Source organism: Mycteria americana, chromosome 3 (genome assembly GCF_035582795.1).
Source record: "Mycteria americana isolate JAX WOST 10 ecotype Jacksonville Zoo and Gardens chromosome 3, USCA_MyAme_1.0, whole genome shotgun sequence".
In the NCBI taxonomy this organism is placed as follows: Eukaryota; Metazoa; Chordata; class Aves; order Ciconiiformes; family Ciconiidae; genus Mycteria; species Mycteria americana.
Genome location: NC_134367.1, coordinates 54,048,434 through 54,064,105, shown reverse-complemented (window position 1 = coordinate 54,064,105; position 15,672 = coordinate 54,048,434).

Here is a 15,672-nt window from a genome sequence, read left to right as displayed (position 1 = left end):
AGGTCCACTGAGCTCCATCTGAAGTAGACATCTGCATTCAGCCAACTAAACAGCTCTCCATTAATCATATTAACAATCATATTTTAAAATAAGTGTTTTTTCAAGCAACAAGTCTTTACTTAACGTTGCAAGTTTTTAGGAGTTTTGATGACGAGATGCAGACACAGTGATATAGAAAAGGAAAAAGAAGTGGAACTGTGTTCACATATGATTTTTGGCAAATAATTTTTGATGTGTACAAGTTGAAGAGAACCAAATGCAGCTTATGTTACAAGGAGACTGTTTTCAGTCTACCTGTATGACCTTTCCAAGTCTGCTGTATAACAAATTGTGACTAAAAGCAGAAAAGGATTGTGTTAATACAATTCACAATAATACTCCCTGTTCCTACTTAAATTCTCAAGTTTGGAGAAGATCTTCCTTCTCAATATCACTGTATGATTACATCTGTGAAAAACTTTAAATGAAAGTGATCGCGATAGTGGAGCATGGCATAGAAACACTTCATAGCTGAACAGGACAGGTCACAGAGACAGGAATGCTGAAACCCCATGACAGTTGCCCAACCTGAAAGCAATTCTGCCTGTCCTCCTCTTGAGCAGCTACAACAGCAAGCCCCAAACAGGCAGCCAAACCAAGCACACCATCAGGTCTTAATCAGTGTCAAAGCCTATAACATGGCGCTAGCAACAAAACTAGGGTGAGGTGTAAAAACTGATTGATGTTATTCATCCTTACTTCAGTGGTATCAGGTATTAATGTCTACTTACTTTCTGTCCCAGTTTTATGCTGTTCACTTGATTTGTGAAACCCAGTCTTAGCACTCTGTTGCTTCAGCCCAAAACAGTCTGAAGTGAAAAGAAATTGCCCAGAGAGATCCCCAAATATTGCACAGCTACCAAAAGAGGTGAAATCATAAGGGTCTATAGAGTGGCAAAGGACAGAGAGACAGCATAAATAAAAGTCCAATGATCCTAGGTAATCCTGCAATGTTTTGGTGACTTCTCAAGATGCTTAGACCATTACTATCTGAGCAGGCTAGAACAGCTTTTAGGCTTTTCTCCTTGTGCTGGATCAAATAAGCCCTAAAACAGTACAGTCATATTCTCCTACATCATATTTTTTTACAGACACAGAGAAGGTTTGTCACAATGAAAAAAAAAATACTCAGTTCATAGTTTACCAAATCAAGATTTAAGAGGTTTATTATTTATTAATGACATAAAATTACTGGCAATCAGTAAACTATACATTTAAAATTCAATAACAGTAATTCAACAAGTAAACCATAGTATTAGATGCTTAGGAAATGTTAATAAACAGCTACAAATTTCTAAACACCTTTCTGTAATTAACCCCAAGACCCATACACACCCAAACCCATGCTTACAGAATTACATGCCCTCCCCACAACCTTACCCATACCATTGTGGGTCACCCACGTGCCCCCTTTCCTGGGACCATGGTGTCCCCTATTTGCACACCTCTCCTGCAGGAGATGTCGGTTATTCTTTGATAAAATGTGTAAGCAGACAATGCAAAGGACCGTGCAATATAGGTGTTTCAGCAATGGCTCATCAGCATTTACAAAGAACACTGACAGCAGGAGGCCTGATAAATCTAGAAGAGATTGAACTTGAACAGAGCCTAAAATTGTAATGGTGGAGTGGGATACGGGAAAGAGGACTTCTAATTTCCTGAAGATATTGTTTTTCCTTAGGAGAAGTCAAACTCTTATTGTTATTAAAGAAGTTACTTAAACACTCCTACATTAGATCAGGATGCTTCACAGAAAGATTCCTTTAGGCAAAGTGCATTTCTGTCTATGAAGCTCACTTTGGTAATTGATGTTCTACTGATTTCAGAAAAGACAAAGGGGCTGCTGTATTTCTTCTTTCATGCAACTCTTCTTCTAGTACAGTCTCTTGCACACAATGGCATTTTTCTTCCTGAAAACAGCTAATTGAACTCTGCTGTATAGTATGGTGATGCCAACAGCTGTGTTACGCCAATATTTTTTATTCATTGCATTTATTTTTAAACTTTTTGAGCTTTGCAATCTCTTGCTTTACACTCTATGTGCTTTGAAAAACTGTGTAAGGATCAACTGAAGAAATCAGAATACAATAAATATGACTTGACCATTATTTTACTGATGCAAGCTCTGATGACCTTATAAAATCCTGCTTCCATTCAAGTACTGCTTTGTTATCACATAATGTCCAGTAGAAAAATAGTAGTCAAGTTTTCAGAAAAAGAGAAAGTGATATAGACTTATGAAGATGGTGAATTACAATAATGCCTCAATTTACTTTGTAGAACTTACGAAACTTAAAAGAAAGCTGGAAAAAATGACCTTTCTGGGAACATTTATAATAATTTGGACATTCCCCAAATTTTATTTGTAATAAGGAATAAAATTGTGACATTTAGTTTACAACAGTGTGTCACTTCCTAGAAAGTATTCCTAAAGATATATCTAAGCAAATGGGGAAGTAAGAGAGAACACAAATGTACAATGAGCAGTATAGAAAACAGCTATATCAAGTTCACATTTCTGTAAGGAATATATGAATTTTCACAGCAATTTAGCACACATACACACACATATAAAGACAAGGAGAGGTCCAGAAGAATAATTCTGATTTCAGACATGTCTATTATAGTGTGTTCATGTCCTGTATTTCAATACCCAACTGAACATACTACAAACAAGTTGTTCATGGAATAGGCCAATGCAAATATTATCTGTGATGACTCTACTTTGGTAGTTACAACAGGAGGAGGAGGATTGATTCACTCAGAGGATTATAAAAGAAACCTAATGTGTGTGTCTTCATAATTACAAATGTTTAAGCCTTAAGAAAAATAGTGAAATTTTTGTCAGAAGAAACACAGGTGCAGTTGATTCTGCCTTAAACCCAAGGCATGGATGAGGCAACTCCCTGCTTCCCTATTATGCCATGGCTACAGAGCTCTTCTTTCTTCTCTGGTAGGTTCCTCATCTGTAGAAATAGTGTGTGCCTGGCCAGGTCTCAAGTCTCCAGTCTCACTTTGTAGATGTTAAGAATCATTCTTGAAACTAGAAAGTGAACCTGGGGTTTTTTTCATACAAGCAAGTCTATAACAAAATTCACTGAAAGACTCCTTTTCATTTCAGTGATCCAGCTCAGAATTAGGATTAAAATATAATCTGTTCATAACTGAAGGTTCACTAATATGAAGAATTTGGTGATAACTGAAGATCATGCTATGTCTTCATATCTTTCCAAAGAAGAAAATTATGGGATGGAGCAAGGAGAAGAGATAGAAGAAAAGGAAGGGGAGAAGACAAAATAAAGCATATTAGCAAAATACATTGTTCGATACATCTATAGCAAGTGTTGCATGCTTATGTCAACCCTTTGATGGAAAGATTGCAATGTTCCAAGACATTAGATTACCTCAGTAATGATTTGCCCTCTTAGAACTGCTGGTTTATTGCCTTTTGGTTTCAGGATGCAGGCACAACAGAAATCATGCACACATGATCACATGGTAGTCTGAAACTGAGCATGAGACAAATTTCATTGAGATTTCAGTTTTATTGCAAAATAAAGCCAAACTATAGAGAATTCAAAATCTGTATTGACATTCACAGATATTTACTTCTGGAGTTTTGGCATCAAAGTAACAAGAACCTGCAATTTCACTATTTGTCATTTCCTGGGAATATGGATGCAGGTGAATCAGGAGACTGTACAATATTCACAGTTGTCCCAAAGTTTTCATTTAATACTTCCCAAAACAGCTCCAAGCACCAGCCAGGTTTTACAATGAACACAAAAACACCAAGCAATAATACATCCAGTAGTGACAAAGCTTGTGGTATCTATCTGGTGTGTTTTTCTTCCATCCAAAAAAGCAGAGGAGACATACAGCCAGTTTAACCAGCTGCCGAGGAATTTACCCTGTGGCCTAGATGCAGCCTGATGTTTGCATACATGTTTTCCCTGAGCTTGAAGGAGTAGCTGTGGAAGTGCAGGGTGTCCACCTTGCCTCTCTGTTCTGACCATCAGTGTCTGTTGGGGATGTGAGTAGCCAGGTTCATCTTTTAATTATATTTTTCTTTGCTAGAGGTTCCAACCAGCCCTTTCCTGAGCTTCAGAAATAAATGAGATATAAAGCTACCCTTTGTTGCTCTGCTCTCATTCTAATGTTATCCAGCCCCTACTGTTGCACAGGATTATAATTATTGCAATCCAAATAGTTTCACATGAAAAAGAAAACAATAAACTGTTAAGAGTTCAGGGTTCATCAAGGGATTTCCAAAAGCCTCCTCAGTAAGTGAGAGAAAAGTTAAAACCATCAGGCAAAAAAATGGGTCATTTTTTAAATTGTGATGTATACGTATAAATCTTCTTATGCATTTAAAGAGATTGAGTGTCAGCAGAAAGGACATATTCCTGATGCATTTAGTACAGCTTTTATTCTCTTTCTGTTCTGAATAGTCTTTGAAATAATTTTAATGATACAGTTCAGTGATAAGAATTGAAATAAAGATGATGATGGTAAAAATTTTGCACTATTTTATGTCACAATCAATGCAAAGGCACACCTGGGAAGCTCACTTCTAGAGAATAAATCTGCCTGTAGAAGACAAAACATGAGACACTGCAGGAAAATCCAGCAAGAAAAAGATAATTCATTTCATGAAACTGGCAGTGAGGATCTGCCATTGTGTGTTTAGTGTCTTATAATACATGATAACACCTCAACTTCACCTAAAATCTGCAGGTGATTGTCAATATAAAGAGGTAGAGCAACAACAAGGTAAGCAGCAGCCACAGGGGTGGGATATGTGCTTACAAAGCAAAGAAACCTTGTCTTACTATGTCCTGGGCACACAGTAGAGACTTGCAGTGGCATAAAGTGTTCATTGTTTTTAATTTTGTAAACCTTTGTATTTTCTGCTGTCTTTTGGAAAAACCCTCAAATATCATGAAAAGAGGGAGTGAAAAATAAATAAAGATCAAAATGACACCCAAAATAGACTATAGCCACAGCATTTCTGTTCTGAGAAGGAAAATATAAAATAATAATAAAATAATAATCAAGAAGCATTGCACCATATGGAAATTTCAGCTCCAGTTTTCAGATGAAATAGGTCTACACATAGGCATCCAAACAAAACAAATCTTTCAAACTTCACTAAGAGTGATGAATGAGTTCATATTATTAGTGCCTATTTTTAGGTTATATCAGTATAACTAATTTCGCCACCGTGTTTGGAATATGATCTTTTGAATTTAGCCCCAAAAGCAGAACTATAATGCACTAGGTACAGAACATCTTCTGTAGACACATTACCTGGGCCCTAAAATAAATGTAGTAAGGTGACCTCACATGGTTCTATGTCAAGGAATCAGGAAACATATGGATAAATTAAAAGCAAGACAGTTTCTGCAAAAAGTTCTTGAGGAAGGAATGTGTTTTTAAGTTCCCCATCTCTGGGCTCTAACTTGACAATTTACAGCTCTTTACATTCCAAAGGCTAAAGGAAAATTCACGAGACCTCCTTGTTTCCTTGGAAAGGAGAGCAATATTGTACCTGCATAGAATAGCTATGCCTAAAGATAGCTTTAATTGAAAGATATGTATTAAAGCATATAAAATGTATCTCACATATATACTATATATATATATATACTAAAAAGACTGAAAAACTTCAGGTTCCCTATGGGGGGGAAAAAAACCCAAGAAAGTTCTTCTGAAATTCTCTCAAAGTTTACTGAGTGAACAAAACCTCCTATAAACTTGGTCAGGAAACAGGTACAACACTGGCCAAAATTCATATTTTCCCAGGGTTTGTTTCCCCCTGGCACACCCCCAGTGCACATGCCTTTGCTTTGTGTATGGCAACTTATAAGTTGCTGGCCTTTTTCTAAAACTGATAGCTCATTCTTGAAAATAGAATCAATGTGTTAACCAAGCTATCATAAATAAGGTTTTCCTCTAGCTCCCTAATTCGTACAATTTCTCTTGCTTGTTTTATGGCAACGTGCAGTATAATTAATACAGTATTGTTTAAAAAATTAATCAGAAAACATTTCATAACACAAGCATTTACAAGTGAAATATTTAGGATACAAAATATTCTAGGTTACAAAATAGTTTACAGGTAATCACCTATTTTATACCTACAAATATTTAACAGTTACTCAGCTTCCTCTCATAGTGAATGTATGTATTTGTGATGAGACAACCTTTGTGATGAGAAGAACAATATTCTACCCCCAGATGTACATGAAAAGATTAGTTGCTACCTGGATTCTCTATAAGAGTGTTCAGATTATCCCTATATGTCCTCCTCATAGCATTGCTAGGAGGGTTAAAATCCTGATTCTGAAGAATGTAGGTACACTTGGGAGCACAGGAGTTCTTACTACTCACTTTTCTGATTGTTTTTCATTCTGTTGTATAAATACTATTGTCTGAACCATAGACTGGAAAAAAATAAATGTTGTCAAGGAGTGAGTAAAGATTTATTCTTTACTTTGGAAACAATTTTGGAGTTTAAAATGTTGGCACAATGCCACCAATAAGCCATGTAATAAACAAGGTGCCATCTACATTGTGCAATTCCATTGCTCATACTATTTCAAAATAAACTGTAGTATTTAGAACATCCAAGATTGTGGGTTCTAATAAATTATACTAAAAATACCTTGGACTTAAATCTGAACCTAAATATCCCTGTTGCTCATTACAGATATTAAGTAAAAAGTCATGCCTTATATGTCAGTTTCTACTAAGTATGAAGTCTCCTTTTTCTCTAATACAGACCCTACCATCTATTACAATTTGTATAAGTTGTTCTTGTGATGATACAACAATAAATCTCAATAATAAAATCCACCCATAATAAAAAAAAAACCACAAAACAAATCAGTCACTACCCAGTTCAGACTTTTTTTTTTGTCCTTATTTCTGCTCTTTCTCCTCTCATTTCTCACTGTTTTTCCTCCATTGAAAGATGGTCTTGAAGTTTAGCAGAGTATTTTGGACTAAATAGAAGTGAACACCAATGTCCTGGGATGCTTTGAAAACTGCTAGTAGTGACAAAATTTCACTCTCCCCAAGGAGATATCACTTTACTCCTGGACCATCTAGACCTTATGATCCCACTGCTTTACTTCACATAAAAGGTACATCCACCCCTACCCTTCAGCATCCACGTCCATATCACTTGGAGAGTACAGGTTAGCACCCACAGGATCCAGAAAGGACAAGAGAGGCAACTGGCGGAATTCAAAATGAGAGAAGCACCATTGCCACAGTGTCACCATCACCCCTGCTTCTGGTGTCCACTTTGGATCCACAGACTGGTTTGGCACCAGAGACGATCTTGGGGGACCCATGCAGGCAGCACAGCTGAGTTCCCAGCAGGTAGACTTGTCACCATCGCTCATTCGTAGGCTCAGTCCTCCCATCTCTTCATTTCCAAGGTGCCTCTACCCCTTCCACTGCTGCCCACACACACCTTGCCATCTTTGCTCTATTCTTTTCCAGACAGGAATTCTGCCCAAGGAGGAGATGTAGATAACACATTAAGGCAAAAAAAAAAAAAAAAAAAAGAAAAAGAAATCTTTTCATTGCATGCAAAGTCCCTCTTATGTGATCTGATACAAGCAAACAACATTGGCTTCAGTTATGGAAACAACTGGCTAGAGTCAATTCAAAAGGCCCACATACTCTAACAGAAATCAGAAAAGCCATTTTTACAGAAAGCAAGCCACAAATCTTTTTAAAGTGCTTTCAGATATACACAATTGTGGCCAACTCTCAGGGTGAGATTACCTAGACTGTGTTCACACAGTTACACTGTGCTCATTCAAGATGAAAAAAAAACCAAACAGTTGTTGCACGGGTCAGTTCTGAGTTCCTAAAACTGCATTTTCCAAGGGCAACCCTGACTACACCAGCTGAGCTATCACAGTCCCAGTGCTAGGCAGTCTGTATTGAAGTTCCCACTTTGAAAACCTCATTCAAACTTCATTCACTCATCCCACACAGCTGGCTTTTCTTCATTGCCCTGCCACTGATATTTAATATACTTCCCTGACTCTGTCTGCATGGCATCTGACAGCAACAGTTACTGGTGGACAGCAACAATCTCTCACCCATTTTAGAAAGAAGCACAGATCTTTGGATCCATCTTTCTCTCTTACAAGACATCCTTTTGTGAACTCTCTTTCCTCCTCTTATTACTCCCAGCTCTAACTAATCCTGGAGGTTATGTGGACACTTCATGACTTCTAGTCCTTGCCACGTTGTAGAGTGGGCTTTTTCTAACCAAAGCACTCCCAGATGTTCCTTAGCTGCCATTCAAAGATGGCAATCTTAACCAGTGATATTCACATGTTGCCCTAAATGCCCCTTTGCAGTGCTCCTGCCTGCAGGCATCCTTAGGGAGCTGCTCAGAGGGCTGCTCCTCACCAGCACACAGGACCCTTCTGTATTAGGGCTTCAGGTCAGCTCTCCCAGGACCGGATCCAGCTGTGAAATGCAGGGAAGGGCTAGATAAATATCAGTCCTCAAAGGCAAATCCTAGTCCACCTCATCATATAGTCTTCAGCAAACACACTGGTTGTCTTCGAGACACTCTGACTGGAAAAGGTTGGGAAACCATAATTGTTCTACTTCTTTTTTTTGGGGGGATGCTCATATGTTAGAGTATATGTAGTTTGAAGGGTATGTAATTAATCTGGAGGTAGCATACTCTCATTACTGCTTTCTGAGGCTTTCTATACAGAAAAGCATTTAGGTAGAGTTTTTAGTCACTGCCTGAATTATGGTAACTGCTCTTTGGATTTGCTGTCCTTTATAAATTTGCCATTTGAGTAGTGGTTCAGCAAAATAAACAAATAAAAATAAAACCCAAAGCCATTCTGTGTTGTCTCACATAGTAGTAATACCACACCACTTCCCTCATCCTATTCTTTCTGAAATAAACATGCTTATTCCATTACAAAAGGAGCAAAGCATTCAGTGCAAACAAACAAAATCAATCAACTGAAGCAGATAATTCTTGGTTTGCGCTCAGAGAAGGGCACAGAGCATTAGGTCATTCTACAAAGGAAAGATGAAGATGGTAACAAATCGTCATCAATCGGAAGAGACAACATCATAATAAATGAAAAATACTGATGCTACTGTAGCACTACTATAATTTAACAAGTGACACAAAACTGTTTAATTCTCCTATAGCAACAATATAGAATATTTGACATGAGGAGATGCCCATCTTTGTTAGATATGACCAAATTCCTGTGAAACAGAAAGACTGTAGGATATTGCTCAAGGGGAGCACCTGGAAGCCCAGCTGCTGTCCTGACAGGGAATGGGATGGGAGGAATGTGTTATGTGACTTCGGCTGGAGGAGCTCCCCCTCACAATAGAGGACTGAAGGCCTGAACAGGGAATGGCATGCAGTGAAAGTAAACAGGGAAAAAAGTGGTGTTAAGAAACAATTAGCTTTTCCACCAATGTTAAAAGTTGAGATTTTCTAACATGAGTTGATTTCCTTTGAAATATTTATTTGTACACTTATTAGATTTGTATATGGTTGTGGAAGACACTGCTTTGATCCTGTGTTTTCCCTGCTTTAAAGCCTTAAAGGTCTGTCTTGGTTCATAGTAGTATGCTTAGGAAGACGTAATAGGAAATATGAAACAAATAACTATCTCCCGTGTAGCCCCAGTTGCCATAGTATCTGAACAGTTCACTGTCTTAAATGCATTTGTTGAAGAACTTATCAATGGCAGATCAAGGACTTCATCGTGAGTTTTCAAGGCCCATGCTAGAGCACTGTAGGCTATGTGGCTGATGATAGTCACACCAGCAAGGAACAGAGCAGATAAGATTGTGGAAAAGCCTGTGATACATACCAAGGTAAAATAAACACACTTTTCAGATCATAGATGTGTACTGGATCATGTGAAAATTCTCCTCTGACCTTGGAGAGGTGGGGCTATCTATAGTATTCAGTCAAGTTTCAGAACGGGGCCCTAAGGAAAATAAATGATGAAGAAGCACTGGTTGCAAACTTAAAACCAGACCGTCTGAAAAGCATCTGGTTTTAGGCTGCAAAATCACATCCATCAACCAGCAGAGGTTTCATTTAAGCCTCACTTTAAAGGAAAATTCCAAAAAATTAGCAGCTAGCAAAAAACCACAACCTCTTAGAAATATCATCTGCACAAGAAAGAAGGTTAAATAATAGCCACAAATTTACTATGTAGACACTGCAGATCACTGAATAGAAATTTTGATGATAATAAATGATTGGCCATTGCTAGAAAAACAGTCTGGTAACCAGCCATGTTCTGTTTATATAGTACATATGCCAAGGTGTGATCTGAGCCTTGAAGCCATCCATATCCTCTCTCTAGACACAGGCTGTCTAGGGATGATATTTCTGATTAAAATGGGGGTTTGTGAATGAGTACATACAGAAGTATTGGCAACAGTTAATTCAAATAGGGAAATAGAAAGTGGTATCTGAGTTTAAATTCAAAAACACTGAATTTGTATATCTGACATACATACATAAAATAGAACTAAACAAACTCTTCCAGTTTGGATTTGAGTCTTTTGAATTGCTGTAGAACTTGCTTGTCAAATTTGCATCTGTATAAATAGATCATATTTGCATGAATATGAAGGTCTTGCTCCATCTCTAACTGACTGCGGTCTCATGCATTTATTCAGTACCTGTTGCCAGTGCTTGTGTGAGGGAGCTGTTCCATGAGGGGGATGAGCTGGGAGCTGAGGATGGCCCCAAGGCAGACTGTGTCCTCTCCAACAGGGCACAGCACCTGAGCAGGGTCAGGGCGGTAATAGGCACAGCCTCCCTCAGTGGTCCCAGGAAGGGTGATACATAAGCCAGGTCCCAGCCAGGTAGCCCAGGCAAGAATAAAAGCAGGCAGGACTGCAACAGGACTGGAGACAAGGTTACCTACATCCCAGGTCCAAGGTCAGTCCCAGAAGAGTGGCCAGTGAGTCAGGCCAGCAGATATAGGGCCAAGGACAAGAACCTCTGAAACACAGCTCAGGCAAGGTTGAGGTGCCCAGCCTGAACTAAAACAGAGATCCCAGACCCATGTGCAGAAACTTGTGGGGGTGTCCTGGGTGATGCCAGTCAGGACCTAACGTTGTGCTCAGAGCTGTGACGGTCTGTGAGTTTTTCTGCGTATTCCCAGTCTGTGAGAATCCAGTTTATTCCCATGTTACTGATTGTATAGTAACAGCAAAAGAAATTTCTCCTGCACACGTAAAAATTGTTGACTGGGGTAAGTGGACCTTCCTGATCAGTCTCACCTGGACCCCCACCCACGCATCATCTGCCCATTGCTCCAGAGCTCCATTTAGGCTCATAACTGGGCACCTGGTAGGTTTTCACCACCTTGGTCTTGCTTGGGCTCTGTGCCCTGGTCAGGGTAGTCACTGTCCCTGCTCTGTGGCCAACTCCAGGAACAACGCACTCTTGCTGCTCACAGACACAGAATCATAGTGGTCTGCAGCATGATGTGTCTGACTGGGAGTGCTCTGGATGTCTCATTGTTGAGAAATGCAAGAGTAGAACTGATCTGGACACCAAGATCTCAGCCACCAGGGGTACTGGAGGTCAGAGAGGCTAGTTACAGAATCCAAACATATAATTTACATCTACAATAATTAGCCCACGAAAAGCAGAGGTCATGCTATTTATCAGTTCTAGAAAAAGCTCAAAATGAAAAAATCTTGACTGGCTACAGATTTTACCTATTCCCCAAAGTTTAAATTTTTTGTGGCCCTCAGTTTTGTCAAAGAACTAATTATGGAGTTCACTGAGTAGAGTTTTTCAGACAATGACTTATATAATGATAAAATCTTTTATCAGTACATATGTTTTTATAAAATAGAGTCATTAAATATTGGAAAAGATCAATTAGATTAGTTAAACATTTATATTCAGCGACATTGACTATGTATAATATGTATAATTTATATGTACAAAGTGCTATTTTCATATGTAGTTCATATATGCTACCCATATAACATACTCACTATATCTAGTAATCTTCAGCTGACCATAACGTTTCTACTTTTCAAGAATGATGAATTTTAGCAGATTATTTCTTTACTTCCTGTCAAGGTATCTGTGTTCTTAAACTCGTCATGGTTATTTAGTTTCATAAAACTCTGAGAAAGGCTTGTTTTGTCTGGGATTCATGTGGAGAATACCTTGGTGAGGCACATTCACATTCACATGCAACCTTGATTTTTAACATGGATTTTTATCTTAGAATCATTTAACTTTACAAGGGAATGAATTTGGTTTTCAGTGTTTATTTTGCTGTAAGGTAACCAAAATAATTATTAAAGGAAGAAAGATTGTTAGTATTGCAATTCATCACCAGCTTAGTTTCACGTTCTCTATGGAAAATATTAAACTGGTACCATTATAAAAGGGACCTTAGGAAGGCAAAAAGTACAAAAATGTGTACCAGGTACTTACCTTAATTCTATTTCTTTTGCAGAGACATTAGCTGAATTAACTAGTTGCATACTGCTTCTTAAGTAATACACAGCTGTTTTCTATATACCTATAGAACTACATTATTTCAGAGTACACCATTAGTAAACTGTTGATTACACAGGTACAACCATGATTCTTTTTTAGAATTACATTTTCACTGACACCATATTTTCATCATCTTTGGCAAAAAGAATACAGAGGGAGTTCAACATGCCTTCATTAAAGTTATTACAGTCTTACATTTTCCCTACATGCCCGCTATGAACTTCACTTGTGCATGCCTATCAATTCTGAATCTTTAGCAACAGTGCTAAAGAGGTAATTAAGGGTTGGCTTTCTACAGTAAGGGAGATTAATGTGGTATATAGTGCACATCCTTATCTGTTGGAAGCAGAATGAAGCTTTCTATGACACGGCAGAATATGTCTTTGTCAGTAGAAACAAAACATTTGCATATGAGAGAATGGTTAGGAAGTGGTTCCCTAACTTCTGCACATTCCTACTTTTTGCGATTTGCATGGTAGTTTCATTCCTATTGTAGTGTCTTTTAAAAATAATTAGTTGTTTCTTAAATATGGGAAGACACTTAATATACTACACCTGAAGTAGAATGCTTTATAATGTGCAGTATGGAAATATGAAATGAGAGCAGAATAGTACAGGACTCCTATATCACCCAGTTTCTCTTTTGGCAAAAGATACTTCTGCCAAATGTTCTCCTCCCACTGTAGAGTTAAACTAATAAAACTCTGAATTTAGGGATCAAAAAGTACTCAACAAAATACAACTACTCTTTAATTGCTGGCATAATTGAACCTGAAGGAATCTTTCTGAAAAATTGGAGGTCTAAAAGCTGGACTCTATCAGAACTAACATCTGCTACCTGTGCTGCCACAGACTCCTGTGCAACAACCTATAAGTTAATGAAGCTAAACTCTCAGAGATGGCAGCTTAATTGACTGCCATACTGTGTCCCATTTCAAACCCCAAAGATGGATTTATCTAACCAAGTGAGGTAATTGTCTAGATCTTCTTTTTAGAGCAGTTCCACCCCCTCTCCCTTCCAGGTGGAGATCTAAAATAATTCCCATTAATTTCAGCCTAAAACTGCTTTTCTCTTTCCATTGCCTACAAAGAAATCTAGGATGATTTCCACAGATGTAGGGGTAGGTAGTATAGGTCTAGTGTAATATGTTAGAAAGTAGTATGGTAGTGTAGGAGAAGATTTGTGGAGTGAAATACACGACACTGAGGAACTGATATGTGCTCTGTGTGTGTTTGGGGGATTTTACTTTGGCTTGGTCCTGGTCTGATTGCCGGCAACGTACATTAGCAGGTCTGCCATTAGCAGGTGTAGTGCATTAAGTGCATTCCTGGAATAATCTTTTGCTTTAGCTTAAGAAGGCCATTTGAGTGCTCTGAGGCTGCTCTGTGATATGAACTGATGCTCAGTAAATTATGGATAACTGGGAGATTTGCTTCAAATGAGCATTAATGATCTGAACTAAAATACTGGTGTGGGTGTTCCCATAGATATCTATTGTCGATGAGATTTATCCCACTGTTACAGCCATAGCATCAGATGTTGTTTTTCTAGCTGGCCACAAAGTAGTCAAAACTCTGCTCTAGTGAAGCATTACCTGCAGGTACAGGTAGATTAGATATCAGTATCTTTACAAGACTCAGTTTTCTAAACAATTGCCTTTAATTTAGTACTGTAGTCTCTGTGCGCCTGTATAATAGGAGCCAAACTTAAAAAAGAAAAATAAAATCAGCTTCTTATCATACTAATGGTTTCTTTAGCTTGGGAGAATAAGATGACCAAGAGGAGGTGAGTGTCTCATCTTTGTGAAAGCAGTTCTAAAAAACTACTCTTCCAAAATCATCCAACTACTTCCTTTTTAATTTTTCTAGCTTTATTTTCTTGTTTCCTGCCTTTTAGAAATGAACATTTATTCATTTATATTAAATCTCTTCTTTTTACCATCACTCCCATGATACATCTTTATAATGCCCTAATTGTATTATACTAGACTAGACTAGACTAGACTATACGATACTATACTAATACTATTTAATGTAATTTCATCAATTTCATCAAAGTGCCTGATGTACCAAAAACATACCAAAACAATCTTAGCAGCACATCTACATATATTTCAGTAAAACAAGCAATTTCTCCACACTGTAAAGGGACAAGTAAGGGGACTGATTTCACAGCATCTGTTGCCTGTGCTGCCAAGTGGTAAAAGTCCTAATTAACCTGGCTTCTTTGAAGCTTTGTTTATTCCCCTTTACCTTGTTATAATATAGAAACCCCATTATCATCTGCACAGGGAACTGCTGCAATGAAATTAGCTTTGATAGCATTCCCAGTCATCTTCATCTGACAGTAGGTTTTCTGGAGTGAGTACTTCATGGGGAACTCCTTGTTTGACAGGCAGCAGTTTACAAGACAGGGAATAACACTACCAGGAAGAGGGGAAGGAAGTCATACTTTCCCGAACTAAGGAAAATGAAACTCTACCTTTTTTTGTCATCTCTTCACTCTCACATTTCATTCTGTTCACACGTCAGCTGCCCCTTGAAGCCTCATTCTCAGAATTTGCATTTCTGGAAAACAAGGCCTTGAATATTGACATCCCAAACTTCAAACAGCTCATATTCTTTAGCCATTTTAAAATCAGTATTGTCTTCTGCAATGAGCCTTTCTAGCAAACATGGAAATAATACTGGGGTTCTCTTCCAGAAAGAGTGATAGGTGTTCAATTAACTAAATAATGATGATGGATGTAGGATTTTCTTAAAAGAAAACAACCAGATGTCCAACCTGTGGATTGAAGTATTTAGGTGAAGTATTGCCACTGCTAAAGTCAGATTTGACATTGACCTCCATGCAGACAAGATATTGCTCCCTTTGGGAATTCTGGTAACAGTTACATTTTAGCTTATGTTGACTATTTTGATCACAAATTGAAATCAGTATAACTGCAACAAAGAACAAGGTCCGTCAATTTTTTTTTTCCACCTAGCTAATGTTTTATCTAACAAGTAGATTTTACATAACAAAATTATTTTTCTTCCATGAAATAAGATGAAGACATCTTTAG